The following is a 27987-nucleotide window of genomic DNA, read 5'->3' as shown; positions in this document are numbered from 1 at the left end:
ATTGATATTTAGAGAGCCTCAGAGGGGTCTCTGGTGTTACCCTAATGACTAACACACTAACAGCTTTGCAAATCTACGTGCCGGAGTTACCGGCCTCAAAAGCACTCTGAAAATCTGGCCACAAGTGTCTTGTGGTAGGTGCCCAACAAGTAAAACACAATTAGTGAATGCTTAGCGTCTCTTTATCTCTATACCACCACTGTAAAAGTGGGATAAATTACATTTGGTGGATGAAGATGTATTGTCTGGTTTAAAGTGGTATGAGATCTCTCTGTGAAGTTATGTTAAATTTGTTGTACCTCTTAGTAAACGTGCTGGAGTTGAAAGGGGAGCGGTCTTGGCATAGGATGGGAATGGAGCAGTTGAACTCCCCCGCCCCGATTTTGTGCTTTTGAAAAAATGAAAAGTTCCTTCTGTCTGAGAAAAAAAAATAATAAAAAATATATCCCTGCTGAAAAGAGTCGGGTCCAATTATTAAGATGGCATTAATACAGTCTCCCAGGTAACTCCGAATGCTGAAGAAAAGCACAGCCTCTGAATTTCAGCCCTTTACTGATATGAAGGGGTGAATTTCTTTTATTAACAATCAGAACAGCTGTGCTACCCTGAGACAATGCAAGTCTTCCCCATGAAGGAAGTGTTTTTAGTATGGCACATATTTTATTGAAATACAGTGCTCTTTCAGAAAGAAACCATTGTAACTACCGAAGTTCTGAAAAACATTTGCGGAAATGTTTGTGAAGTCTCAACAGACTAGAGGCAAAATTGATTTGGGGAAATGACAAATGACCATTAATCCAGGAAACTCTGGCCCTTTAATGAAATGACTTAAAGGGCAACGCAGGAAAAATGATCAAAGGCAGATCCTTTCTTAGTAACTACACATGTGGAGAAAAGATAAGAGCGAACAAGTGTCTGATTGCCTCTTACAATGAGATTATTACTCTCTGTGATCATTAGATATGAATGAGGTCCTTTAATCACTGTAGCTAGGTCTGGTCATTGCCCATTGGGCAAATTCTAACTGAGTTGTTAGTGTAATTTCTTTAATATTAATAGAGGTATTCCCTCCCTCACCAAATAACTTATGATCCGTTTGGACTCATGGTCTTGGCAGAGCAATGGGATGATTTTGTTTGAATTTTTGGCCATTTCCTGTGGCTAGTGAGTGAAGGCTGATGCCCTTGTCGCTTTGAAGTTTCTGGCAAAGCAGCAGTTTACACTTTTCTTGTTGAGCGGACCTATATGCAAAGTTCATCCTTTATCCCTTACTTTAACTGTAAAAATAATAGCCATAAAATAACACATTAAACTTGAATCCTGAGACATGCTTACATCCCAGTGGTCAGGCCCAAGTTTGGTGCATATAGTCATAGCTTCATGAGTTATGGGATTATCTATTTCTCTTATATTATGTTTCTATTTCACTTTTTCAAAAAAAAAAGTAATAATCAACATGAAAATAAGTCTATTATTTCCTCCCAAGTTTGCAGACAATCTGAAACCATAATTCTGAAAGTGAAAAATTCCCTCTGTGTTTCTAATACCATCTCAACACAATAATGTCAATATATTGGAGGAGGACAAGGAGAAAAGGGAATTTCCTATATTTAGCACTCAGGATGGAAATACTACTCTGGGTAAGTAAGAGATCATACTCAAGGCAGTGGAAAAAACACTGATGCCAAAGTGGCAGCTGGCTTTCCAAGCCACCAGAAGCGTGGTCCAAAGCGAAATGCACATGTAAGGACTTCATCTGTTCTCAGCTTTCCACTCTGCAGCTGCTCATCTACTCCCTCTAACTGACTATTCCAGTATCTATCTGCACCATCTTATTTCAGTGTGGATTACTATATCTGGACCTTTCCTCTCTTGGGCATCTGATAGATGTCAGACATACTGATTATTAATCTTTTATCCAACTGCTATTCAGTTTCATTCTCAAATGCCTTGTTACATCATTTGCACAGCCACACTAATTAGATGTAATACTTCTCAGGGTTTCTGAGCATCACTTCAGCCTGTTCCACTTCACTGAAAAATGTCTCTCTCATCACACCAGTCTCACAATTGCCTTCCCTGCAACTGCTTTCAGCATTTCCCAGTACTGACTGGGCACCAAATTTGTTGAATCTACTTCCACTGTACTGCAGTGAAAGGTATGTCTCTGCATTACTGGCATTTGACATTTTGTGATAATAGCTCCCCCTATCAGCTTCCAGAAGGCATTGAATAATAATACTGGGAAAAAAAAAAAAAAAAAAGAAAAAAAAAAAGCATCCCCTCTGAAAACCTGCAAAATGAACCTAATAAAATCAGTAATGAGATATAGTAATAAAATAGCATACATCCATCTCCTACATACAGATAAACGCAGATCTCCATTGACACAGTGGATGCCAAATTCATTCCATGCTCTGGCTTGAAGACTGACCTTAAAGCATCGTCTGTCTTTCCTTAGGTTAATGCTCCTCAAGTGCTAATTCTTCTGAAGCACCAGCCCAGAAAGTGAAAATGTTAAAGAAATACAACACGCAAGTGCTCAGTTGGTTTAATGTGCAGAACACAGAAATTATGGGATTCTGGATACTGGTTAATTAAAAGGATTACTGGTGGCAGTGGTTTCCAATGAGGAATTTCAAATCTTAATTACAAAATCAAGTATAATAGCGGAGAGAATTGTTTTTCTACCATAAAAACTACTAGTATCTCCTTTGCTTTACCTGACACCTTGCCTTTGTCTCATAAGCTAAGGGGGCTGTTTTTGCATGGATGTGCAAAGAGAATTTCCCTGCTGAGCACAAAGTCATCATAAAGGTTTGCTAAATATTCACAGTATGAAATAGCATATATAGTAGAACCGTATTAATCATGTACCATAAATCAATTATTTTTCCCTCCAGATGAGAGTGGGGAGTAATTACTCTAGGAAGGGACATTGTCCTTCAGAGATTGTAGTTACATCACAGCATTTGTAACCAGGTTTTCTATTATGGTCATTATTTTTTTCCCTGAAGTCAAAATCATTTAATCTTAATTCATAAGTAATAATTATTTCCATACTGATGATGTTTTTACACATCATCCCTGAGCTAGGTACACTAAAGTGCACCTCGCAAGTGCATACAAGCATGACATCTCTAGAGCGTTAAAAGCTACAATCAAAGAAATGAGTTGCTTTAACTGCCCTCAGATAAAGTAGATTTGCATTAGAATTGGATTTCAGTATCTCTGAATGGCTACAGCTGAAGCCAAGGGAAAGTTAGAGATCTAAATCCATCAGATAATTTTGGATGCCCAAAAGAATTTCAAGAGATGAGGCTAAGTTCAGAAGGAGCTCAGGGGTTTACGTTGTTCATCCACTAGTGGAGCAACCCAACTTTAGATGTGACGAGATGGCCCTTTGATGTCTCAAATGCAGAATATAACAAGATGTCAGGGAAAAAAAAAAAGACAAAACTGTGCCATGATTTCTGGATATTATGGTTCTCAAACAGAGGAAGGTGACAGGATGTGTTTCTAATCTTGAGTTTCTGTTGTAGTCATTTCTGGGTGCATTATTCACATGTGCGTGGGACAGCATGAAGAAAAATAATGAGTGGTGTACTGCATGTGAACGTCATCTGCCTCCTGGAAAGTTGTTTTTATCCTCCCTCTGTTCTTACGGTCATTCTCCCGTTAGTTTCTTCCACATAGTTTTCAGTATTGTTTTCAGTTCTCGTGCTGCATATCACACACTGCAATGTAGTTCTAGCTCAGGTATCAAAAAGAATTTAAATTTTACTTCTCATCCAGAATTTTAGTCATGTCCAGTTCTTACCAACCATTATTTCCAGTTGCACTTATTGTTACAATTAAATTTATTCACATTTTCTAATAAACTGGAAATAAATGTTTCTTGTATTTCCTTGTAAAACCCCTAAGAGGTGCAGCTTGAGTCTCCATAAAATACATAAAATGAGAAAATAGTTAATCTCTTGATGCTGCAGCCAACATAGTGTGAAATTCAACTCCGTAATGGCAACAATGTAATTCCATAACATTCCTGCACTTCTTTATAGAGATAAGCTTTTTAGCCACAGTTCTGTTCTAATGCTGCCAAAATCATGGTGTTCTAATTTCTGTTAATGAAATGGCTAACTTTCCAATTGAGTTTTGTTTTTCTTAATAAAAATACCACTGCTAGGCTTTGAGCAGTAGGGTTTGGGAACCTGTGCAATAGCAGATGAAATTTCCCATTCCTGAGGAAGCTGCTAATGCTTTACTTTTGGGGGAAACTCACCCAAAAAATGAAGTGGTAGGAATGAAATGAATAAACCACATGAAACAAAATTGGTCAAATTAATGAATTAGAAGTGTTTCATGGAAGAAAAACACTTATTTTATGTGGTTGTGAGCATGTAGGAAGCTTCTTGGCGGAGCTGTTAGCTAAGTGTGTGTGTGTGAGTATGCAAGGGGACAATGTGAATGCTACTTCTGTAGGTGTGCTCTGTTCTCAAAGGCTACAGGTCAACATTTTATTATGCCTTGAAGATGCAGAGTCTCATCCCCAAATCAGCAGTACTTCCTCTTGGAATACAGAATGAAGTTTTCCAATAATGTAAAACAGAAATTAATTTCAGGTCATTTCAACTCAACAAACAAAACTCAAACACATGCACAAAATAAACACAAATGAATACAGGCCTTAGGGAACCGGCTGCCTCTAGCAGTTCTCTATTTGCCTAGAGTTACCTAAATAACACAGCTCATCAAACCTTCCACTGAAATCATATTTATGGATATGCTACTTGGAATAAACAGTTCAGTATGTAGCAGAACTAACCAAACTCTATTTTCTACGACTTTTTACCTTCTCTCAGGTTATCTTGCAATATAAACAAGTTAAGCTTGCTTCCAGACCCCTTTTTGATACCAGGTGATGTTAGAAACAGCAAAGGCTATGATGTAGCTAGAGCACTGCCTCTGATTGCTTCACCCAATCGTACTGTTTGACAGCTACTGTCAAGCATGACATGAAACAGCTGAGTGCTCCTCTCCTTTACATTAGAGAGAACACCATATAGCCATATAGCTGCTATTTCTAGCGAGATCTGGGAGCCCTGAGCTGGTGTTAAACCTCCTCTCCCTTTATTAAGCTGGAAATTCAACAATAGCAGTGGATGGGATGGTTTCAGTAGTGTTACTAGTTCGTAAGCATTACAAGGAATTTATCCTGGTGGTAGGAGAAAATACTGACTGTTCCTGCCCTGCTGTGTGCAAAGTGTAAGATTTGTACTAATTCTGAAGCCAAAATTTTCATAAGGAAAAAGCTCCACAGTCTCTAAAATGTGAGACTCAGCTTACTAGGCAGCTCTAGCCTCCCGCGGAGTTTCAGATGATTAGAGTAAACAAAGCTCTTTGCTCTTCGACTGATGCCACCAGGTAAACTGAAATACAGGTACAGATTTGGTTTTGATGCGAAGGAAGATATGCTTGAATGAACTCAATACATCTGCATCTGGCATGTGCATTGAGTTTATTCCAGAAAGAAGTTAGATGCTGGTGCTCTTAACTGTTAATTGGTAATTGTAATACATTGGTTTATAATGTCATTTCTGCATCCTGCAGTGCTTGGGGATTTTCTTCTGTTGTTTTGTTTTAAGTCCCTTCCACAGTTCCTTGCTGTTTTGCCTTTCCTAAGCTCATCTCTTTGGCCTGCAGAATTATTTGAAGACTTTTGGTTACTTAGAGTGCGTGGGTATCAGTTCTAACTGTGTTTGCACACTTTTGCAAAGAGGTCCTGAAAGTTTGGCTTAACCTTTAATATTAGCCCCTCCACGGCCTGCTGAAGTGGCTGCTGCTGTCTCCAAGGCTGAAGCCGCTTCTCTCTGGGGCTGGAACTTAGAAAAGGTGAGGGAGAGACTTTCTTGTTCTGTTTATTTGGCTTTGTCCCCCAACCTTTTTTTGTCCCCCCAATTGCTCTTCGCATCCTTGCTCAAGTTCGACTGTATTTTGAACGTCCCGTTGCCTTGCCAAAAAACTGCGTAGTGTGTGTCCCTCCTCCCTGAACTGCAGCTTTCTTCACCCCAGCCACCAGGAGCTTATCAGACGTCTGCTTTGACATTTAAAACTACTTTTGTTTCTTGGCCCTGGCCATGCCTGTGATTTGTTGACTCATTCCTCCTCACAAGCTGTATGATCTAGTGATTAAGTGAAGGCAACTGCCATAGGCTTTAGCTCTGTCTGTTTTACGGAGTGAGAGGTAAGGGCTGTTGGGCTCGAAAGGAGATAAATGTGTCTAAAGCCTGAGATTAACTTCATTCAGAACATGCTTTTTGTGATCTGTTATTGTGACAGTTCAGTCTGTAAGCACTACCTGAACTTACCCGTGCTATCTGAAGGGAAGGAAGATGCTCCTGACCTCTGGCCGTGTCAGAATCCCATCTCAGCTGGGACACCGTACTGGGAAAGCCCTGAACACCAGGAAAGGGAGGTTTTTGACTTCTGAGGCAGAGTCCTAACGAGGAGATGGCAATATGTGATGGGCAGACACTATTATGAGTTTTGAGAATTCAAGTCTAGCTTTGCTTTTACCACTGAACTGCTCTAAAATTTTGGGCATGTCACTTTGCCTCTTTTGTGTTTCTAGCTCTTGGTTTTGTCATAGGATATTTTGGCAATATCCCAGCTATTGCCTAAACCAGCCTAGCTAATTTAGCTATACTTGTACTATGCATACTACAGTATATCTTAGGGAAACACTACTGGTATAAATGTTTTTATCAGTGCAGCTACACCCTTATGAGGATTCCTGACTTTTACTGACAAAGCCAGGCTAGCGTATTTCTCAAATTTGTTCACCGAGTTTGTGCAATGTGAGGTTAACTTCTTTCTTCCCACTGGGGACAAGCTAAAAGGATCCCACATCACATGAGTAGGAGGCCTAATTAATTTGATGCGAAAAGCTAAGCAGGGCTGTGTGTAGGGTGCAAACAAGAGACCTGCATGGATGAGACTAGGGGCATGCATACCTCATGGTTAAGGATCGTGTGTTCCTTTAGAGCAGGCACACAATGTTAATTTAAGGACTCAAAGTGATGTGTAAGTGGTAGGGCAAAGGGGCACCACGTTCTCTTACTTTATCCTCAAATGGTACAATCTAGTAGCTGGATACATCCTAGAAACTTATAATTAAAGGTCTCTGCAGAATATATGAAGGTTCTGCCTGAGCTTCCTGCATAATTCTCAGTGAACGAAGAGAAAAAATCCTTTGAAAATATATGAGGCAGTGAATCTGTCCTCTCTGTGTGTTAGAGCTCCAGCAGAGCTGTTGAGACCTGACATCACTGAAGGAATGTAATACTTGAAGTACAGCATGATCAAATAAAATATGCAGAAACCAAGCACAGCCTTAGGCTCATTTCATTTTAAACAAATAAAAAACAGTAAGGGCTGATCATGCAGTTAGAAATGGCAAGAGGAAAACAGGAGAGAGAAAAAAGGAAACCTTAGCTTTAGGAGTTTGTGGTACGTGGAAGTAAATTCTAGGGCAACAACAGGTCGTGGATACCACTTGACCCAAGCTTACGGACCACCCTCTGTAATGGCCTCTGTGGTTTTGTGGCTGTAGAGCCTCAGAGCTGTCTGCTTAGGCAACGGTCTTTCAAATCTAGCTGTGTGGGTGGGCCTGAGTGCCTGTAAAGAACAGGTGACTGTGAACTGATATCCAGCATCGCTGCCATGCCAGTATCTGCTGTGCTTCAAGGTGGGCACTACCTCTGCCAGCATTTTTGAGTTTGGAAGGGAAGCGTGTACCCTTAGAGGGCTTCTGTGATCCCTTGACACTTTAATCTATTTCTCCTTTCAGCTTGCTTGCCATCCAGAAAGCAAATGTAGATGGTATGGTTGGGCCTATGGTGGTAAGCAAAGAGAGTACCTTCAGCAGATGCAAACTGGTCTTGTTGTCTGGGGTCCCTCCCCAAATTATCGGCTTAAAAGAACTGCCTCTCTCTTGTACTGCCTCTGTTCTGATGAGATTTCTTGTCCACCAGCCTTTTTCTGTCTTCTCTTTGCCACATTGCCGTTAAAAACTTTCACCATCCCTTCTGCTGGGTACAGCACAACATCACTTGCTCTTCACAGTGCTCTGCTGTTCTTTCCCGGTTTATTTTTTTCCTTCATTTTGTAGATACGTGTATTTTTCCAGACACTCAACATTGGGTAGAGTTTGTTCAGGAAGTTGGAAAGCAAGAGGAAAGATTTTATAGAGACACAGTGGATAGGGACATTTGTTTCCAAGTCTTTTCACTTAACCTGTCTCTGTTTTGTCCTTTGCCATCTCCTTAGGTATATCACATCTGTTCCCATACAGTGGTTTTTTTTTTTTCGTTTTTTTTTCTGGAGCACAGCAACAGGCATTAGCCAGGAGATGGGCTGAGGAAAAACGAGGACAAGCTTCTGCAAACTGCCACAGTCCCCACTCAGGGTCGTTAGGTCTCAGTCAAAGGCTATTTATTATACGTATATAGCAGCCAGTGTCCTGTCTTCTTAAGACAGGCAATTCTGTTAGACTCCAAGCTTTTGTGATTAAAACACATGTATGAAGCGATAAAACATGTTTCGGTGGTACCAAACAACTTCAGAACTGCTGGGCGTTTTTGAAACCACGTGCTGCTGATCCTCTTTCACCAAGGAAAATAGTAGCATTTTGCACTTTGTAGACAATGGGAGTCTTATCGCTGCTGTGTTAAAAGCAGAGTTACACCAAAGCTGAGCTGTTTTGAAAATCCCTCCTTGAGCTCCCAAACTTTAATCTCCTGGTCTTGCAAGTAATGCACTGTATATCCCTCCAGCCCTCCTCTTTCTTTAAAAGAAGTGATCCTTTTGAGTAAGCTTCTGCATCAAATGTGAAGTGATGTGGGGATGAATGAGGATGGCTTACATGGACTCAGGAGTCACCCTTCCATTTTTTTTTACTGTATTGTCATAGCAACGACAATCCGCCCTTAGTATAGTCAGAAATGATCACTGTGTGCTAGCTATACTTTACAGAGAAGTATGTCACTTTTTTTTTCTTTTTTTTCTCTTTTTTTTTTTTTTTTTAATCTGGAAGGATGACAAGGCACAAGAATGAATCACAGTGACTTGAAAAACCCCAAGCACCGTTTTGTGCATGGCACCGCTTCTGGTTTGCATTTCACTTTGTACCAGTGGCAGGAAGAAAAAAAAAAGATGTAATTACTGCCATAAAGCATGAACTTCCAATCCCTTGAGAAACACAGCAACTCCTTGTAGAGTTTTAGTTGACATGGTGATATTTAAAAGTAGCAATATAAGATGCTGGAAGCCATGGTAACCCTTACTGTACAGAGATAGTATAATGTAAGGCACCCTGTGGTGGATTGTAGACAACAGGGCTTGAACGTAGAGTCTTTGGCTGTAAAAGTTACAGGTTCAGTAGCTAAAATAATCATCCTGTTACACAAGCCAATGCATCAGCCTCGATGTATGGCCTAGTAAATGCAGGCTCCACGTTGTACAGAAGCAGGATGTTATGCTTCCAAAGTGGCCATCGATTGTTCCCCTCCTAAGACTGCTGGATCAGTAGCTTTGGTGTATCTCTTGCTGCTCAGCTGTGGCTGATGGCAGGCAAATTGCATTAAGTTTCTTTTCCTCACCACCAAGCCCTGAGAGCCCTCACGCAAGGCTTTGAATAGGTTGTGTGATCAGTCAGCTTTCACACAAACCGATGTAACGGGGAATACGTGCAGTGGTAGTGGAGCTGCCCTGCTGAGAAGACTTGTGATGTGAAAGGCTGTCAGGGGCAGGTGGCATTAGCTACCTGCCTGCGTGTTTCTTTGCCCAGGAGAATTACCTGTATTGCCCAGTGCTGCCCTTCTGCAAAGCTGCTATTGCAGGGATCAGTCTGTTGACATACCAGCTACATCTTGGAGAGGAAAAGTGCTCTGCCGAGTGGTGCATCACAGTGCGAATCTGGAGTCCAGCACTCTCCATCAAGCTCCCCTGGAGACTTACTGTGTTGTGTGGCTTTCTGCCTTCTTCTTGGCTCGAGATTATATCCTGGCTCCACTGAAATGGGCCAGGCTTTCTACCAGAGAGGTCTGCAGCAGAGATTTTCTCTCAGCGTGCTACACAAAAATTTATGGGGGCCTGATCTTGCCTGGAGCTTCTAGATGATAAACCAATATTAAGATTCGCAATAATAACTCATTACAGACAGAGTATCAAAGCTGTTCCCACAGGGCCCTAGATGAAATCCTTTTTGAGGCATATTTGGCCATATTACAGACCTCTCCCTAACACAAAGCTAACCTTTTAATAGCCCGATGCACTGGGTTCTGCTGGACTTGAGCGGCCAGTGAATCACCAAGGAAAAGCCAGGGCTGGGACTGGGAGGCTGTGCTGAGGCTTCACAGATGTTCTTCTGTAGCCGGAAGGACATGGTTGGTGTGGTGTGGCTACCTTGGGAACAGTGGCTCTTGTTTTTCCAACAGCATTCAAACGAAGCTGAGTGACATTACTGGTTATTTGTCACTCTTCTTCTGGCAGCAGATGGTGATGAATGGATAAATGCAGCCATTTCAGATGTTAAGGGTTACACCAGACTGAAGCTATAATGACAATACTAAAAACATCAATAGTTTTGAAGTTTAGAGAGAAATTACAGCTTAGTGTTACTGTTGTTGTTTGCTTGCTTTTTTAGACATACCAAAAGTGGTTAGATGTTTCCAATAAATGTGAACTAACCTCTGAAGTTTTTCTGAGACTATAGTGGTGGCCAGCTTCATACTAGTGGTCCAGTGACTGAAGAGTTTCATAGTTTCATGCTGTAAACCTTGTAGATTGGGTTTTTGGTTTTTTTTTTTTTTTTTTGGCCTTGTGTTGGTCTCTTAAAGTGCATATTTTACTGTGCAGATAATCTGTATTTGTGTGCTGTTGTCATGGTTGCATAGGTATGGACTTTCCCTCTCTCAAGGACCGAGAGAAAAGCTAACAGCACTTTGCTGAGCGTGTATAATCACAAAGGAGCACGTCTTCCAGCACAGCAGGATCCTATTCTCCCTCGTCTTTTTCTTTTCCTGAGTCCCTTTTCCTCCAGTTCTGCATGCTAACTTTAATCTATGTTGCACACTCCCTGTGGGGAGCTCCTCAACTGTTTAGCACTGACCTGAGCATTGATATTGGTACGAGTGTTATCACTAAAATAAACAGAAGAGGCAGACCAGTACACAGAGCTTTTGGCAACCCACCTTTTATGTCCCTGTTCCATTTCAGTATAAAACCATACATGGCCTTCCCAGGTTTGTCTACCTTGCACCGTTTCTTACCAATCTCTTTTTCTTCTCCAACCTTATCTCCTCAAATCTCTAACCGTTTACCTCTTTCTCTTCTCTACTGTTTCCCAGGGCTCTTTTACTGATTTCTTTCTTTTATGGGGGAGATTAGGCCAGGAAGCACATGATAGGTCTGTGTGAGAAAGGATTAGAGGATGACTGAGTAACTGCGAAGGACCAAGGATGAACCTAGACCTTTAGAGCTGCAGATACCTCTTCTGTCTTCATGATCTTGGAGGGTCTTGAGCAAACAGCTGAGGGTCAGTGAACCAGCTCACTTCTCTGTAAATCTGACTTCTCTATAAATGGCTGGAACTGTACAGTGAGGCACTTGGTGTGTAACAGGGCTGCCAACATCGTCTCTGTCCGGACCCTTTCGGCATTTTGTTTCGGTGCTCTGTAGTAAAATGAGCATGCCTATAGCAGTGCCTAGAAAACGTGTACTGCTCTGTGTTGACATGGGAAAGGAAGGCAGTAATAACGTACCAACAAGGACTAAATATATACTTGCAGAAAGGGTACAAATGCTTTCAGTGAGCTAGGTAGATATTTAGGTGACTAAGGCAGCTGGCCTGGTGTTGCTAGCCAGAAAAGCCCGTACTGGTGGTGCCTGAGACAACTAGCTGGCCCTACTCTGGGAGCACATGAGTTTGCAGCACCACAGTGAAGGAACACAAGCTGGATGTTTAGAGCAAGAGCTGAAAGCCCTCCTGGTTTTCCTAGTCAGTCCATACCTGGCAAATGTGCTGAAGCCTTCCTTGCTGCGATTGTTTCCCTGCCGTATCTCTGAAGGCAGCCACGGGGATGCTGGCGTTTGCTGCCAAGGTGTCTCTGCTGTGTAAATACATTCCTAATGTCCCTGGGGATGTGTTGCTTTAAGAGCTTGGGTTTTTTCATGTTAACAAAGTAAGTAATGGGAGTCGCTGCGGTCTGGTGAGACTTTGGGGGGAATGTAGAGAGACAGAAAGCAATTATTCGAGTTAGAATGTGTGCAGAGCACTTCTATTATTGTTATTCATTGTTTTATGACCACGTGAGTTGTACTGCACTACGGAGGAGGAAGAGAGGACCATTGGCAAAGCAAGTGTAAATCAATGAATTTGATATGTTCTGGCCCTTGTTTTCTGCCAGTTGAGATTGCCACATGCATTTTATATGTGAAAAATTGGGACTGCAGGTGAGATGAGCAATAAACAGGGGATGGGAAGGAAAAAACCAGGCTCAGAGGGTGGTGATCGGTGGCGCAGAGTCCGGCTGGAGACCTGTGACTAGCGGCATTCCCCAGGGGTCGGTGCTGGGTCCGGTTTTGTTCAACATCTTCATCGATGACCTTGATGAGGGAATAGTGTCTGCCCTCAGCAAGTATGCCGATGACACGAAGCTGGGAGGAGTGGCTGACAAGCCAGAAGGTTGTGCCACCACTCAGCAAGACCTGGACCGGCTGGAGAGATGGGCAGGAAGAAACCAAATGAAGTTTAACAAGAGCAAGTGTAGAGTCCTGCACCTGGAAAGGAACAACCGCATGTATCAGTACAGGCTGGGGGACGACCTGCTGGAGAGGAGCTCTGAGGAGAAGGACCTGGGGGTCCTGGTGGATGACAGGTTGGCCATGAGCCAGCAGTGTGCCCTGGTGGCCAAGAGGGCCAATGGGATCCTGACGGGCATTAAAAGGAGCATGGCCAGCAGGTCAAGGGAGGTGATCCTCCCCCTCTACTCTGCCCTGGTCAGGCCTCACCTGGAGTACTGTGTCCAGTTCTGGGCTCCCCGGTACAAAAAAGACAGGGATCTCCTGGAAAGAGTCCAGCGGAGGGCTACAAAGATGATACGGGGCCTGGAGCATCTTCCCTATGAGGAAAGGCTGAGAGACCTGGGTCTGTTCAGCCTGGAGAAGAGAAGACTGAGAGGGGATATTATCAGTGTGTATAAATACCTGAGGTGTGGGAGACAGAGGGATTTGGCCAACCTCTTCTTAGTGGTTTGTGGGGACAGGACAAGGAGCAATGGCCACAAAATGGAGCCCAGGAAGTTCCGCACCAACATGCGAAAGAACTTCTTCACGGTGAGGGTGATGGAGCACTGGAACAGGCTTCACAGGGAGGTTGTGGAGTCTCCCTCTCTGGAGATATTCAAGGCCTGTCTGGACGCCTACCTGGACAACCTGCTCTAGGGAACCTGCTTTGGCAGGGGGGTTGGACCCAATGATCTTTCGAGGTCCCTTCCAACCCCTTCGATTCTGTGATTCTGTGATTCTTATGGTCTGGTGGATGACCACTCTTCTCCTTGGCCTTTCCTCTCCTCTTCCTGCCCTCTCCACTCTTTTTTTTTTTTCTTCTTTTGCATCTGAAAAGCTCATGTAAACATTTTCATAATACTCTGACTACTGCTTACGTTGTAAGAATGAAATAAATTGAGAGGAAGGGCACATTTTGGAAGCTTTGAGGTGAATAGAACTTAAAATATCCTGTTTGCATCAAAAAAGATGTTTTTTTTTTCTTCTCTGCCAGCACCATGATTAGGCATTTCATGCCTTTTATTTGGATGGTAGGCTATTTGCTGTTCAGAAGTCTGTTTCTTTACATCTCTCCTGATGCAAGGTGCAGCCCAGGAATCCCCTTGCACTGCTCTACACAAATGGCAGCTTGCCACGCATGCAGGTTCGATGCGAAACTAACCTGGTGTTTCAGTAATTTATTAGTTAATAAATTTGTAACTTTTATTAATTGGGGTGGAGGAGGAGATGTAACTTGTCATTCCCTATTGCTTCTAAAAGCTTCCCATAGCCTCTATAGCCACAGCAGCTACTGGCCATTGATGTCAGCTGGTAGGGAAGGGTGGGGGCTCACATAACCCTAATTAATGGTCAGCACCTGAGCCCCTAATGCTTGGGGGACTTAATCACCCTTCCAGAAGCCAAGGGAGTGGATTCTGAAATAACACTCTGTGCCTCTGCCCTTGGCCTAGCCTGGCCTGGTCTAGCCCTAAAGTAAGCAGAGAGGGGAGGTCATATTTAGCATGTCTGCATTGTGCTTTTGTGTTTACTCCTGTCTTTTGATCAGAAAACCTGGATTTTGTTTCTCTTTTCTGCAGTATGCTCAGTGGGGACTCCTGTGTGGGTGAAGGGACTGTTGTGATGTGGGGCTTGCTTTCTGCTGATGTGCGCCTCTGGAGGTATTGAGCAAAACCATGGAAGAAATGAATTAGTATTTCTTTCTTTCCCTCACTTTTCTTTTTCTCCTGTAGAGCCAAAGCAGTCATCTCTATCAAGATGTAGAATAATGAGACAAGGTAGTTTACAGTATCTAATCCATATTCATTTTCATGCTTTTAAAATTAGTTTAACCTTTATGATTAGCAAATCAAGGTTTTTAATAATCATTACCCCTGAGAAAAGGGACTCTTGAAAAAACCTTGATCTTGCTTCTTTATATATTCTACATTAACTTCTTTTTGCATATTTGGGTTGCTGCCGAGCTCATAAACAATACTGGGGGATGTGCCCTGCTACAACACTGGGCAACTCTTCCTAGGAGGCTATTGTGTAAAATATTTCCCTGACATCAGTATTGCAATGCAGTCACAGTATTGCTATGGCTGTGTTACTGTTAAATCACCTTGTGGGTGTTTACCAGTGCCAAAACAAATCTAGAAAGCCATTTAACCAACCCATTTTAACAGTCTGTATTATGTGTATTCTCCACTCTAGCTTTTAATGTTTGGGCTTGTTCTAACCTGTGTGTTTAAGCTAATGCTATGCATGCCTGTAGTCTCAGTACTGACTATGAGCTAGCTCTCTTAAATTGTACTAAGCCCTCTTAGGCTTCACACCTAAAAGTGTACTACTTGCATTTTTACAAAGCAGAAGTCACAACTCTTTCAAGCCTGTTCTGTAGTTTAATGATGCAAAGTTGTGAAAAGCTGTAGAAGAGAAGCTCTCAGGGAATTTCAGATTTCTTTTCTCTAAAAAAAAAAAAATATATTTTTCCTATTGATCTGAAAGTGAAAATTTTTGTTCCCATATTTTTTGTAAAGCAGAAACTTCAGCCTTTCAAAGTCTACCAAAAATTGTAAAAAGTATTAGGTGAAACACTGTTTCAGTGGTGGAGAGAGACAATACTGCTTAAACAAACAAAAAACCCACAAATTTTGGAGAAGAGAAAAACACTTTGAAGAGAAGCGTCAAAGTACTGCATCTTTAAGTAGTTCGTTTGACCGTTTTCATTTCTACTGTCTTTTACTCCCTGCTGTATCTATCAGCTAAATTTAACTTGAGCTTGCAAGTAGTACCAGACAAACCAAAACTGTATTTTAAACTTGTATTTCTTGGTAGCTGATTCTATATTCACATGGAGAGCATTGTCTAGCAGTTATCAACATAACAGACCTCAGGTATCACCTCCAGAAATAGGCTCTGAAATTTACCGTGCATTTGAGCCATCTATATCACCAAAAGAAAAGGAGACCCTAGTCTCGGCTTCTTTCCCACCCGTTCTTATTGTGAATGTTTCTGTCCTGGCATGAATACAACGTGGCTGTGCTGTGAACTATATGCTTGGGCCTGGACATCAACACAATCAGCAGACGCTTTCTTTTGCCCGACTGTTTCCCTGCCCCATGAATCCTTGAAGGAAATCAGGTGCTTATATCAACATGCTTCAGGGATAAGAATGAGTTGCTGGGAAGGGAGGGCATCTCAGGCTCCTTTGGCAGTGGCACTGCTTTATTACATGGTCTGATGTTTGCTGCATGATGTTTGCTGCACAAGGTGGAAGGAACCTGAATTGCATTAAGAGTCCTTCTGTGATACTGCTTGTTGCTGGCATTGGTGCTTTTGGCTCTCTGCTCATTGCTTCCCCGCATCCTCCCACATTGCATACAGTACTTTGCTGGACACGGAATATTGTTAAATATTGCAGGCTGAATTGGTGTTTAGCATCATGAAACTTGGATGAAGCTGAAGGAAGAGAAAGAATAGCTCAAGGAGGAGCACAGCTAATGAACCTTAGTTTCCTATGAGTTTGTTCCTTGAGGTGCATCTCCTATGTAGGTTCTCTGGTGCCCGGCCAGGGGGAGCACTCACAGTACAACCTTTTCCTCAGCCAGGTCCTAAATGGCCTGTTCACTCCCTTTGCAGCTGATTCCTGCAAAAAGCATAAGCGTTTTTGAGGCCTCTTCCTTCCTGCCAAAAGCAGTTGAAATAGGCTAATGAGCTCGGAATTAGCGGAGGGAGACAGAAAGGCACGTTCAGACCACATAACTGTTTGGGAAACCAAGCTACAAACCTAACCCTTGGTAAACACAATCATCTGACGTGAGGAGCTAGACTGCCAGAGGGTGTGGGAGGGGGGTGAGATGGCTATTATCCTAGCATTGTGTGCGGATGCTTCAATGGTGGGTGGGAAACTCTTAAAATTCAGCTTTGATCAGGAAATGAAATTGGTTATTAGAAAAAGACTTCTATTTTAAAACTGCTTTCCTCCCTCTTGTGTCCCATGGTATGACTAAGGGTCCTTGCCAATTGAGAGGAAAATAGAGAGTTTGACTCAGATATTAAAAGCTCCCTGAGGCTGTCAGCACTTCAGGGCCCTGAAGCCAGCAGGGCTTCCAAATTGATTTAGAATCAAATGAAATAGTGGGGAGGGAGAGGAGGAGGCATAAATATTTTTCCCTTGCTAATTTATTTCCCCCTTTCATGCATGAGCTAATGCGATGGAAAGCAATGCAGCTAAAATGAGTGCATTCATGGGGAGCTGCATGCTGTGTTACTCAGAGTTTGGGTGGAAATTGCTCATTGGCCTTTTAGGCCAGCCTGTTCCTTCCCCCTGCTGTAGCCTCTGGGATCTCATGAACAAAGTGGAGTAATGAATGCAATTCCAGTCAGCTAGTGCGCAGAATGGAGGCCAAATCCTGCAGCTGCTTTCACCGTTGTGACTGCCTTTCAGGACTTTCATTTGTAAAAGGGAAGACTTCTACCTGTAAGGAGCAGTAAAATGGCAGGGAGGTCCATCTGCAAAATCTGGACTGTGGGCTCAGTGCTGGTGAAGACTTCCAGCATGATCGACCACATGATCTGCCCGTTGCATCTTCTGGAAGCAAGAGGGCTCTTCACAGCTAGGTGCACCTCAGGCCTCGCTCCACGCTCCTCCTTACATACAATGTGTATCTTTTAAATGTTGTAATGCAGTCTTTTAAATGTTGGAATGCAGTTCCTTGTATTTTCCCCGTGGCGCACCACTTCTGCAGAGACTTGTCCATGGCCTGCATGTTCTAAATGAAACTCTCATTTTGATGCATCTTCCATCTGCTTAAGTGTTGCCCATAAATAACAACATATTACAAAATTGCCTTCTTGTCAACACACAGATTGTTTATGTGTCATTTCCTCTATCCTTTGTGCTGCTGTAACTTCCTAGGGAAGGAGGATTTATTGGTATAGCAACATTTGGGAATGAAACCAAATCCTATGGGGGTATGAAATAAATATAGGCGCTTTTTGGTACTACATTTTTATTTACTTTTTACAAAATGTCGTCTTTCCTTGACGGTTTTGTATCTCACCATGTGGCATCCACTCACTTTGCAATATCATCTGTTATTTAGGGTCTTATATTTCCAGAGTCTGTTTGCAAGCTGCGTGTAGAACTGTGAACCACTATTTTTGACTGAGAGCTAATCTTTAATTTCCATTTACTGTAAGCTAATCTTGAATACCCACAAGCCTCATTTTAGTGTCATTTCAAAAGAAGAGCTTTATAGATTTAAAATGCAGGTGGGAGATTTGTCTAAAGTCATGTTAGGAAAGAAAGCTGAGGGCCTGCTTGTTCTAGTGATAAGTGCTCTTGTTCACAACTAGGTTTCAAGTAGGTGCAATGGGCAGTGTGGTAACAGACTTGCACCATTGTACATGGAAAAGATGAAGAGCTGGTGCTCAGTGACTGCCCCTTGGGCCAGCAGTTGCAGAGCTGCCCTTGATGTGAGATTATCTTTGTCCATGTGTTCCCTTCATAGAAAAAAAAAAAAAACACTTCTTTTTAGCTTTATGCTTATCGAGTATAAGGATCTATGTGCTAAAGCTCATCCTACACATGCAAATACATTTCCAAGCAGATTTACTTTGAAAATAAAACACTTGCTTTTTGCTATCTCTTCTGCACCAAGGGGCTCCATCCCTCACCCCTCAGAAAGAGATTGTGCTAAACTAGTCAGGCATTTACTTTTTGAAGGAAGGACCTTATGTGAATGATGAATGCTCCTGGGTTCAGACTACTAAGTTGGACCAGGAGAGATGTGATGACAATTCAAGAGCAAAAACTATGCTCTGCAAGGCTTGCTGCCATCTCTGTGTAGACATGTCAACTCTGAGACATACTGCTAGCCATTTGATCACAACATATGTGAGAAATTCCCAGAATCTGTTACTCTAACTTTTCCTGAGGAGCAGGCTTCAGAATGCTTGTTTGCCTTCAGGTTTATCAGACCATTTGAAGAATTGACAGCATGAATAGCTGTTTTTTTATTATTATTATCATTATTTTTCTTTTTAAATAGTTTCCTTAATCTTTATTGAACTTTTTTTGGCTTTAGTAATGCTACATTTTACTACCACTGGTGAATATAATGTAGAGATCACTGGTTTAACTCTGTTTCTGTTCAGATCTATGGTAAACCTGCCAGAAAGTCCCATTCTTCATTTCCCTTACCTTGAGTCAGAGCTTGCTTATAAAAACGCCTGCGTGGATTTACTTTTTGCATGCATGAATTAATCTCTTAAAAGAGAGCTGATACGTGTCTTACTTCGTGAGAAGGCTGGAAGACTTAGGGTTGTTGGGAAGATGGAAGGTCACCATAGGGCTCTGCAAAGTGCAGGAAGTGAATGCACAGTTTGGCCTCTGCTGTGACAGATGGGCACACTGTCGGCATCTCAGGGCTCATGCAGAGCTTGCAATGACCCAGAGAGCCTTGGAGGTGTGGCTGAAGCCTTGCATAGAAGACATGCAGCGAAGGCAAAGTAGGCAGGGGGATTGTTTATAGTCGTATGTTTCTCCTTGGTATTTTTGAGGGATTTTTTTTAAATTCCTTTAAATAAAAAAGGTGACTGGCTTCATTTATTTCTGATGAAAACTCACCTTTTGAGATTTTTGGGGTGCTTGTTGCTAAAAACAGGACAAAAACTTTCCTCTGTGGTATGTTTATAACATAAAAATGACTAAATTTTATTCCTAGTATAACTTTATGTTCTGTAGAAATAGACTTTGTAAATGAGCTTATGCTGACCAGAAAGTAAGTAGCGCTAACTGCAAGAGGCAAAAACTCTGATGTACAAACATCTTTGTTAACAATAGGGAAAATGTTTTCCCCAAAACAGTAACATTTCAGTGTCTGTTTAATTTGTCACTAGAATGACAGGGAGGTGTATTGCCAGATTTTGGGTGTATTTTCCTGTCTTAAGAGTAATGGTGATCTACAGAATATCAACATCTTTGGAAGAAGCTTCCTTTTAAAAAGAGGAGGGAAATGTTGTGAATGGCACAGGACTTAACGGACCTAAATTTCTGGAAGAAAAAGGTAGATATTAGGAAAATGTTTTCCAACAGAAAAATACAGTGGATTAGACTTTCTGGTCAGGATCTGAGTCTCTGCGGCTGGTCTTTAATAGCAGGTCAGGCAAATATTGATCAGTTATGACACTGGCAAAACTGAGCTTACCTTGATGCAGGAGCTGACTGTGTGACTTCTGAAGCTTCTTCCATCCTTGTGGGTGTGTGGTTGTTACAGGCAGTAAGCACTCTCCTTCCTGACACCTGTTCCTTCACGTTGTATGCATGTGGGTTTTGTCTGCCTGTAATACTAGAGGCGATCGGCTCCGGGGCAGTGGCGTGCCCCAGTGGAGCGGGGCATGGCGGCGGGCAGGGTTTTTTTTTTTTTTTTTTAGTTTTTTTTTTTCCTGCCCCGAGGCCCCTCAAGACAGCCAAGGGAGCCGCCAGGGCCCGGCAGCCCTCGTGAGGGCGTCTGAGGAGGCGTGGGCGGGGCCGGCAGGGCCCCCTGGCCGGCCCTACACAGCCGGGCCTTGGGGGGGGGGCGGAGGTGGGGGGCTGCACCTGGGGCGTAACAACCCCATGCACCGCTACAGGCCTGGGGCAGAGTGGCTGGAAAGCCTTGCAGAGGAAAAGGATCTGGGGGTGCTGATTGATGCTCACCTGAATGTGAGCCGGCAGCGTGCCCAGGTGGCCAAGAAGGCCAGCGGCATCCTGGCTTGTGTCAGGAATAGTGCAGCCAGCAGGAGCAGGGAGGTGATCGTCCCCCTGTACTCTGCTCTGGTGAGGCCGCACCTCGAGCACTGTGCTCAGCTTTGGGCCCCTCACTACAAGAAGGACATCGAGGCCCTGGAGCGTGCCCAGAGAAGGGGCTACGAAGCTGGTGAGGGGCCTGGAGCACAAGTCCTGTGAGGAGTGGCTGAGGGAGCTGGGGTTGTTTGGTCTGGAGAAGAGGAGGCTCAGGGGAGACCTCATTGCTCTCCACAGCTTCCTTTCAGGTAGCTGTAGTGAGGTGGGGATTGCTCTAATCTCCCACATGCACAGCGACAGGACGAGGGGGAATGGGCTAAAGTTGCGCCAGGGAGGTTTAGGTTGGGTATTAGGAAAATCTTCTTTACCAGAAGGGTTGTTAGGCATTGGAATGGGCTGCTCAGGGAAATGGTTGAGTCACCATCCCTGGAGGTATTTAAAAGATGTTTAAACCATATCACTAAGCTCTGCATCTAGTGGAGGACTTGTTAGTGTTAGGTCAGAGGTTGGACTACGTGATCTTGGAGGTCTCTTCCAACCTAAATGATTCTGTGGAAGATTAAGCAATATGATTTTATAAACTGAAGAACCACTGAAAAGAGAAAGAGGTGGGTAAGCTTTCCAAATCAATGCTGAACAATTATAAAGCTTTCTGATTATGCATGGGTTTGCATTGATCGCTTGTCCCTTTCTATGTATATGGTCTCATAGGGTTTTAGATACATCATCATGTTTTGTGTTTTTTTTTCCCCATAGGATCCCTTTCGCAGCCTGGGCAGAGAGTGCACTTGCCGGACTGGTAGCTGTTCACTGTTGGTTGTGCTTCTCAGAATCAGTCCCTGTACGTTTCCTACCTGCATGCCGTCTGTATCTTGCTCTGACGGTAAGAGATGTTTATTTTTTTCAATCGTTACTTGCAATGGCTGCTTCTTAGAGTAATACTTAATGTTATTTGAGTCATCACTGTACATTTTACTGTTATTGGCTTCATCCTGTAGCTGAGATTCAGTCATAGAGGGAGTCAGGCTAGAATCAGTAAAAATATTCATTTATTACCTCAATCAAATTATTTAGCTATATAAATTTTTGTTTCCTTCTGTGGTGTCAAACTCCAGTCTCTAGGCGGCGGCAGCAGCAGCAGCAGTTGTACTTCCTGTTCCTTGACTAGGTGTTCCAACTTGGACAGTCAGGGACACATTGTTAAAGATCATGCAAAACTTCATGGTTGCTAAGCATGATAAAGGTGAAAACTTAGTGTCTGGAGTTATTAACTTGGTGCTAGTCTTTTCATGTCACAAAGTGGTAATTGTCCTAAGGCCAAAAAAAAAAAAAAAAGGACCTGTGATTCTACTGTGCTTCATTTTCCTTATAGGTCTGAAATGTGTCTTGGTTATTGAGTGGGAAGGGGTAGTATTGCTATGTGCTATTTCTTGGGTGGATATTCATAGCCCACATGTCAGTACAGCAAAGTTATGGGCTCTGAAACAAAGTGTGAGGAATACATTTGAAATGTTTCTTGGTGTTAGTAATTTTCAGTACCAGTAATACTAGATTTGCTAACAAGTCTCTTCCAAGGGTTCACTACACGTTTTTTCTGCTGTTAGCTACATTCTGTCAGGTGTTTGACTATACAGGAAGAAATGGTATTAGCACAGTGCCTTGTTCTGTGTAATTCATGAAAGGGTGCCTTTTCTGATGTAAGACTGCAGGTTCTCTTCCTACTATGGCTAGTCTCTGCTCTGTTGTTTCTTTGAGCAGAACTTTTTCCATAAGCCATTGACCTGTGCTTCATTTCTTATGTTGTATGTTGATTTCCTTGCACTTTCATGTATCGTCAGGGTTTGGTGCTCCTGCAGTTCAAGCACTTGCATGATAATGAAAAATAACATAATTGCACTTTCCGTTTAGTGGGGTGGAGGCAGACACATTTTTTTCCTGTGGTCCTGTTCAAGAATGTTTTATGGAAAACTATGAAACGTGGGCTGCTGAGAACAGTGGAGGCGTCCTCCGTGTAGCAACTAATAATTTTGTCTTGGCAAATTTTGTAAAACTGCAAGTCTTCAGACTTCATCTACTTTTTCAACTGTTTCTATCTTGGAGAAAGCTATATAAATGAGCCATCTCCTTAGATGTGTGCACAGAGACAGCTGTGAAGATGATGCAGGTCATACTGTTTCATAGAGCCAAATGTGGAACATTCATACATTGGTGCATTCAGTAAAGCTATTGCTTTATTGACATTTGTAGTCCAGGACTATACTGAATAGGTGTTGCTGGCTGAACCTGGTACTTGTGAGCAGATTCTCTCTTACCTTTGTGTGCCATGCTGTCTTCCCACTAAGTGGAATTATAGTTCAGTATGAAACAATGATAATAAGACTCAATGAATGGTATTTTTCATCAGTATGTGCTGGGTTGCTTTACAAGACAAGTCTGCATCATTGATATAATACAATATAATTGTATTGAAAGCTGAATCACGGGGCTGTGAAATCCTTAGTATGTTAGGTGTGTCATGCTGCCCTGGTTTTGGCTGAGATAGGGTTAATTTTCTTCATAGTGGCTGATATGGTGCTATTTTGGATTTAGGACAAAGATAATGTTGGTAACACACTGATGTTTTAGTTGTCGTTGAGCAATGCCTACACTAAGTCAAGAACTATCCATCTTCTCATACTGCCCTACCAGTGAGGAGGCTGGGGATGCACAAGAAGCTGAGAGGGGACAGAACCAGGACAGGCGACCCAAACTGGCTAAAGGGATATTCCATGCCATATGGTGTCATGCTGAAAAATAAGACTGGAGGGAACTGGCTGGCAGGGCTGCTGCTGCTTAGGGACTAGATGGGTATTGGATAACAGGTGGTGAGAAATTGCATTGTACCTCATTTTTTGTATATTCTTTTTATTATTTATTATTTTCCTTTTGTTTTCTGTCATAATAAACTGTCTTTATTTTGACCCATGAGTTTTACCTTTTTCCAGTTCTCTTCCCTTTCCTGCTGGGTGGGTGTGAGGAGGAAGTGGCTACTAGCTACCTGCTGGGTTAAACCATAAAGCACAGTGTGGCAAAACAGAGTTCTTACAAACAGGTTGCCAGGCAATGCAACTGTGAAGTATCTTGCATGGAGTTCCTGGCCTTTTAACCATCTTGGTTATGTAAAATACAAGTAAGTTCCCTTCTCTTGGCTTCTGGAAGCTAAATCATTTCATTGCTGCTTTCCCTTGTAATTCTGGATCAGTGCAAAAGTTGCATCTTCTAGGAACACTTTGTTCTGATAAACAAAGTGGAATGCAGAGGACCTGGAGCCAAGGCTGGGTATATTGAGAACAATGTGAAAGTGAGCAAAACCAGATTTCTCTGTTACCTTGACTTCTAGAGAGCCAACAATTGACTTCAGGACTTCAGAAAACCATTTCTGTTGTCTTCTGACACTTTGGAAATGGCTTCACAAGAGTCATTATCATTCAAGCATTTGATAGAGGTCTGATCTTCACTTATGGTCTACTGATGCATACAACACAAAAGATGAATTTTCTGCTCAGCCAATCACCAGCTTATTGTAGTAGAAAATTGTGCTTGGCATTATGTTGTTTCTTTTGATGTACGTTACATGTTATATTTCTAGTGCTTGAATTAGGATTACAAATTTCCAGAGTTACGAGATGACAGCATAACCTTGACCAGATGATCTTGAAGGTCTTTACCAATCTTAATGATTCTATGAATTATTTTAAGATGGTGTGGCGGGTAATATAGGACCCAAATTTATATTTGGTAATTAAAAATAATAAAAAGGCATCTATAAAATTTAATATGGACACAAATATGACTTCGCAAATCATTGCAATGGAAAAATTCCCTTGCAAAACTTTTTACCCAAAGGCAACACTTAACTTCAGTGAGGATACCACTGCTGCTAAATGTGCCTTTGTAGTTTTCTGTCTTACAGAACGATGGTAGCAGAAGGAATTGGTTAAGGAAAAATAAAAAAAATAATAATTTTTATTGTTGGCTTAGTTTCAGTAATCTAGGAAGTTATTAATAACTGTGGCTGCTTGAATAATTTATAAGATGCATCTCAGTGTTTTTTCATATTAATTATTTGATCATTTCCACTGATTATTGTTGTTTGTAATTACAGTGGTGCCTAGAGGATCAAATTAAGATAAGGGTCTCTTACTCTTTATGCTAAGTAAATAGATGCATTTCTTTCCTAAAGAAGCTGCAATCTGAGCTGTTATGATAGAGAGGGGAAAGAAGATAAACAGTTGGCTCAGGGTCATAGCAAAGTCTGATGGAGAGAGTTGGCATCATTTAGGAGTCTTACTGCAACCCATTGTCTGTCGGGCCATAATTTATCTAACTGTTGATATGTGCACTCCTACTCTTTTCATATATGGCATGACAGGTTGTGAGGTATCTGTTTGCTTCTGCTTCATCCATACCTGTTGTCCAGCAAAGAAAGGCAGCTCAGATGTGTCCCAGTCCTTAGTGCTGGAGTGATGGACTAGAGATTTGTCTTTAATACTTAGAATTATAGTATTTAATGATACTGGTAAGTGTAGAAAGAGAAATGGAATCCAGTTTCTTCTCAACAGAAATGAGAATGAGTATGAATCTGTAAAGGCTAGGATGTGAGGATATTTTAACGCCTTTTTTCCTGAAGCATTTACCGTCTTGCAGAGCTTGATCCTGAAGCCTGGATCCAGTGGGCTCTGGCACGTTGGATGGATCTCAGGTTCGATGTAACACAACTCAGTGTAGACTTCAAATTCATTTCAGTTCTTTCAACTGTCCTGATAAGAAATGCTGAAACTGCATAATTACATTCCTGTGGTTGGATATTACTTACTGTAATTTGTTATCTTGATGTAGTTTATGCAGTGTTTGCCATCGTAGTTGGAGTTCGAGAACTCAATAAATTGTGATTGACTTATTTCCATTAGAAAAGCAATTTCAAAATAAGATTTTTTCTGTAGTGCTGTAATCGAAGATTGAAATATAATGAGAGCAAGTGATTGTTCTTCTGTAGATTTGAATGTGCCACTAAAACCAAAAGAAAACGGATGAAAACCACAAAATCATTCTCCACATTTTAGTTTAATGGAAAATTCAGAAAAATGTCTGTTGTCTAAAATGGAGACAAGTGAGTTCGGTTGTATTTAAGACCAAAGAAATAGGAATTGAATTAAAATATTTTAAGAATATAGTAATTTGCTTTAAGATCTAGAATATTGTAGTGTTTTCTGCCTGTTAGTGTTAGAAACTGTTTCCAGTTGCCTGTTGATTGAGCCAGACCAAGGGAAGGATTTATCTTCCTTTGTAGCTAGATTTGGGTCTAAAACAGTAAATCAGACTCTGCCAGTAGTCTTTGGGCAGAGAATGTGTCAGAGGCTGATTCAACCTGCCTGATCTGGAAGGCAGTATCTGAACAGAACTTTGGAGTACCTGTCTTTCTGCATTGGACTACCTTAGATGAGAAAGTTAATCTTTAGGAAATGACCTTTTCAGACCAAGATGTTTTGTGGTTGAGTTTTTGGAAAGCAAAGAAGAATTTAGGGGAAAACATGTATTGTCCATCTACTACTTACTTTGTTATAAAATTCCTTAAGAAATGATGTGGAATCACAGGAAAATTATTTAAGGATGAATCTCAAAGGCCAGGTACTCCATTCCCATGACCTGAGAAAGATACCCTTGTATATTTCTTTGGTGCATGTTTGTTTGGAAAGTTCCAAAAAACACTCTGGTAACAAAGATTCCACATCACCCTAAGCAATCTCTTTCAAGGCCTGAAACCTTGAAGTTTCTGTTGCAATTGAGAAAGATGGTCTAGAGGTTAAAATGCTAGCTGCCTTATTTTTTTTTTTTCCTTTGTGCAGATGTGTCAACTTTTATAATTTGGAGAAAAGAAACACCAGGCATTTATGCTGTAAAGGATGACAGGAAGTGTTTCACTGGTGCAAAGAGATTACTGAATATAATATGGATGAAGATTGTCTCATTCTTCTGAATGCATCTCAGTGCTTGGAGGATTAAAGCCCCGATATTTTTGGTTTTGTTTTGTTTTTCCATTATTTTTAACGTATTCCTCTTCTGGCATTCACCCATTCCTTGGCACATGACCAAGGTTCCCATGTTGCCTGTTGAGAAGGAGGGTTATGGATATGGAGACCTTAGTGCTTTGCAGGGGAATAGTTTCCTCATTTTAGACAGCAGTGAAGTCTTGCATGTCTCTGTCTAGAATGGTCTGGTAGAGGTTGGCCTGTAATTAGTAGAAATGTAAGAGGTGACTTGAATTCTTTAAAAAGTATAATATGAGACCTGTGCCAGACAAAATAAGAGTTTCCTGCTGTAGGCTTGGAATTTGATCATCAGCCCTTACAAGAAAACAATCCAGTGTGCCTAAATCTTTATGGCACCTGGGTTCTATCCAATTAGGTTTCATTGCCTTTGTCGGTCACACCTTTTCAGTCTGCTTAGCTGGATAGGTATGCTTTCCATCACCAAGAGGCAAATTGGTCTGGCTAGGGATATGTTAATGAGTGACGTAATTATAGAGGTCATCAGGCAGTTTGGCTGTGCATCGGGACACGTGTGACTTCTTGGTAATTCCCAAGTTACTAATGTTTTAGGTCTGTTTATTTTCAGCAAAATATTATTGGTGCATGAAATTACTGCTAGGATCTCAAGAGGTTCCAGAGGAGAATGTTAATATTGTTAGGATCTAGCACTTTGAAAAAGGAGCTGGGAAAAGGTATGTGAAGGCAGGGAGGTGGAGACTAATTATGGTCCCAATTAAAATTTCTGCAGGAATGAAAAGCGTAGTCTAAGAGCTAACATAGACACAACAGAAAGCAAATCTTTCACTGGACTGTGGCTTCTGTGACAGAAACCAGGTTTTGCTCTGGTTTTACAAGGGGACTGAGACTGCTTAATAAGAATACTTGAGAAAAGTTAACCCATTATAGATTATGTAAGGTTTTTGTGTAAAAAATAATAATAAAACATATATATATATTTCTGTGGATGTCGTGGAGAATTATCTGTTTGTGGGGATCCTTGTCTTTTCAGGAGGTTTGATTTTTTTAAACGTATTGATCAAAATATTAGTGTTAAAGGTGGTGTTGCATTCACCTGTGTTTTATTCATTCAAATGCATACCATAATGCAATACAAACTGTGATTTATTTTTATTATTATTTTTTTAGCTATCCTTGCAACTCTGTAGAGGAGGAGACTTTTGAACCTCAATGGAAGTCGTTCACAGCCTGCTTTCATTAGAGAAATTTATTTTCTCTTTATTGTTGTTGTCCCTAACGTAAGCTACTTTCTAGGATGTTGAATGAAGGAATAAGAAGTACAAA

The 27987-nt window shown here is 41.7% G+C and overlaps 2 long non-coding RNA genes across 3 annotated transcripts in view; one reads left to right on the top strand and one right to left on the bottom strand.

The window, feature by feature from the left end:
* Positions 1-21011, bottom strand: part of LOC125183214 (uncharacterized) — a 30911-nt gene extending 9900 nt beyond the window's left edge. The window contains exon 1 of the long non-coding RNA XR_010831257.1: positions 20040-21011. This is a non-coding gene — a long non-coding RNA (uncharacterized lncRNA). The remainder of the gene's footprint in view (positions 1-20039) is intronic.
* The window catches only part of LOC136790746 (uncharacterized), a 169612-nt gene continuing 155394 nt past the window's right edge, over positions 13770-27987 (top strand). The window contains exons 1-2 of one of the 2 annotated variants that reach the window (XR_010831256.1): positions 13770-14319; positions 21374-21500. This is a non-coding gene — a long non-coding RNA (uncharacterized lncRNA). The remainder of the gene's footprint in view (positions 14320-21373; positions 21501-27987) is intronic. The other variant, XR_010831255.1, reaches the window with a different exon arrangement.

This window comes from Anser cygnoides, chromosome 4 (genome assembly GCF_040182565.1).
Source record: "Anser cygnoides isolate HZ-2024a breed goose chromosome 4, Taihu_goose_T2T_genome, whole genome shotgun sequence".
NCBI lineage: Eukaryota > Metazoa > Chordata > Aves > Anseriformes > Anatidae > Anser > Anser cygnoides.
This window is presented reverse-complemented; position numbering and strand designations above follow the sequence as displayed.